We start from the raw sequence: 3,236 nt of genomic DNA, 5'->3' as shown, positions 1-3,236 counted from the left end.
ACGGGTGGCTGCACGCAATTACATGCAGCACCTGTCCCTCCCGGGAGCATAGGCGTGCACACCCGTGTGATTGAGCCCCATAGATACTCGCAGGAATTACTGGTACTGGCGGTTGGAGATTTCTCCATATCTGGGGAATGCATTGGAGTCAATGGGGAGGCAAAATGTCTATGAATGAACTCAGGGCAGATATAAAATACACTGAACAATGCAGCTTCGTATTCACTGACGCATCGTTACATTTATTTCTTATACATAAGCAGTGTAAGCACCTGAATTTGACTCAGTATCAGCCTCCTGCAGTCCCTGTACAGCAGAGCTCATATTGGGAGAGGAAGAAGCAGGGGTGCACTCTGTGAGTGTTTCTGTCGGGTGTAGGCAAATCCCAGCATGCATTTGCCTCTTGGAGCCATGCCCCTAGCCGTCAGAGTCTTGCAATGCCTCGTGGGATTTGTAGTTGCACAACAGCCGGAGTTTGCCCACCCCTGGTCTATGTTTTAGGTTCGAAACCCATTATGGCCACTAGGCGGAGCCGAAGAGCATGGGAATTCTCTACGTTCCTGGGCTCCATCGAATGTGCGGTGATTCCAAAATGGTGACATTTGCTGAGCTGTTCGCCCTGCGAGCGTTTTATAAATATTAGGGATGTCCCGATACCACTTTTTTAAGACCAAGTACAAGTACTGTCCTTTGCGTACTCGCCGATACCAAGTACCGATACTTTTTCTTAAAGGGACATGTGACAGTTTTTTCTAGAACGACACAAACTGATGATTTTAGGGCAGTTGCTCACCGGGGCTAAATACAGATGTCACCAGAACTGAATGCATGTCCCCACAGCCAAATACATGTCCCCAAAGCAGAACACAAGTCCCCATAGCCAAACCCATGTCCCCACAGCCAAACCCATGTCCCCACAGCAAAATACATGTCCCCAAAGAAGAATACATGTCCCCACAGCTAAATACACGTCCCCAAAGAAGAATACATGTCCCCACAGCTAAATACATGTCCCCAAAGAAGAATACATGTCCCCACAGCTAAATACATGTCCCCAAAGAAGAATACATGTCCCCACAGCAAAATACATGTCCCCGCAGCAGAACACATGTCCCCACAGCCAAATACATGTCCCCAAAGCAGAACACAAGTCCCCACAGCCAAATACATGTCCCCACAGCCAAATACATGTCCCCACAGCCAAATACATGTCCCCACAGCCAAATACATGTACCCACAGACGAACACATGTCCCCAAAGCAGAACACATTCCCTAAAGCAGAACACATTCCCTAAAGCAGAACACATGTCCCCACAGCCAAATACATGTCCCCAAAGCAGAATACATGTTCTCAAAGCAGAACACCTGTCCCTAAGACAGAATAGTATTCTGCTTTGGGGACATGTCTTCTGCTTTGGGGACATGTATCCTGCTTTGGGGACATGTATTCTGAGAACACATGTTCCCAAAGTAGAATTCATCTCACTAGGCTGCGTGTCGATCTCACCCGGGTGACATGTGGACACCTGCAGTGGCTCTGCAGGCACTCCACCTCCCAGGCGATGCTAGGACCCAGCCTCCTCCACGTCCGGACCGTTGATGCTGGGCCCCGGCCTCCTCCAACGCAGACCATCTCCGTCGGCCGTCCAGGCAACCATCTCTGCTCTCCCCTGTCAGTGGGCAGCAGGAACCCCCAGCTTCTAGCCCTGGGGGCGGCCGCTCCGGCTGCACCGCCGGTAGTTCCACCCCTGTGGCTGTCCATGGCTGTGCCTGCGCCGGGAAGGAGGACAAGCAGAAGATAAAGAACCAGACAGGCTCTGCCATGGACAGCTACTTGCAGGTCCCCAGCAGGCTGCCGAGGTCCCCACAAGCGCAGGAACTCAGCAGCCGCTGCGATTTAAAAATTTAAAGGGCCGATATCGGCCCTAAGAATCGGGGCATTTTTACGAGTACAAGTACTCGTGAAAATGCCTGGTATCGGCCTCGATACCGATACTAGTATCGTTATCAGGACATCCCTAATAAATACACCCCTGAACTGCCATCTAAACCAACGTTGCTGTGTAATCTGTTGTCACCCTGTCACAGGAAGTGGTAAAATAAGGCATCAACTGGCAAGATCGGCAGCTAATAGGAGGACTCTGAAAAACTGATGCAGTAATGCTGCTGTCATTCTTTGCTTTACCCATAGTGCCATTGGAGCTCTATCTGCCAACCTCCCCCCAACCCTCCCTCCTGCTAGGTATACTCCCCACTACAGGCCTCTGATTATTGAGTGACCCGGACCTGTATGGATTCCAGCCAGCCAGGAGACACAGCAATCCCAGTTCATAGATAATCCTTGGCACAGGCTGTATGGAAGCAGAGGACTTCATATAAACACGGAATGGAAAGCAGACTCTGGAAGAACAGGATCGGTCTGCTCCTGGCAGTAACATACGCTTTAAAGAGAACCCGTCACCAAAATTGCAGGTCCAAGATTTTAAAGGTTTACTTGCAGCGTTTTTCCTGTCAATAAATTATTTTTGTATTCACTTGCAATGTGCCTCTGAACTTGAATATGTGACTACTACAGAAAGAGGGGCGAGAGGATTTAGAACTGAGTGGATGCCATTTGCACATCACTACCGTCAATGGATGGCGCTGAAGAGCATTGGAAATTGCTGCGCTCCTCTGCACCTAGTGATGGTGTCGCTGTGCGAACGGCATCCGCCCCGCGTATAGTTATTGGCCCCAAAAAGACAATTCCCTTTGATACAATTTTGCATCGTTTATAAGGTTTATTACTGTCACAAGGGGCCCCCAATAATATAAATGTAGAGACGGGTACTCCTGAAAGGGGACATTAAGGGGTCTACTAGATCCGTGATGTCTCCAGTCCATGGGGATTGAGGACCGTAAGTCTCTGATATGATGCACACTCAGCTGGACGGGATCGGACACCTCAGAACTGGACGCTTCTGAGTTCAGGTTAACTAGAGGAGACTGGTAAATGGCAGCACTCGGACGTGGTCTGCAGCTCTCCCGGGGGTTACAGTGGAGGGCTAGGTAGTAGTGATGGGCTGAACACTCCCGTTATCGGTTCGAATGGGGATCCGGGTACTGCCCTGGGGGACATGTATGGGGATCCGGGTACTGCCCTGCGGGACATGTATGGGGATCCGGGTACTGTCCTGGGGGACATGAATGGGGGTCCGGGTACTGCCCTGGGGGACATGTATGGGGATCCGGGCAC

Source organism: Nanorana parkeri, unplaced genomic scaffold, assembly GCF_000935625.1.
Source record: "Nanorana parkeri isolate BGI_ZX_2015 unplaced genomic scaffold, ASM93562v1 scaffold1984, whole genome shotgun sequence".
In the NCBI taxonomy this organism is placed as follows: Eukaryota; Metazoa; Chordata; class Amphibia; order Anura; family Dicroglossidae; genus Nanorana; species Nanorana parkeri.
Note: the sequence above shows the minus strand (reverse complement) of the source record.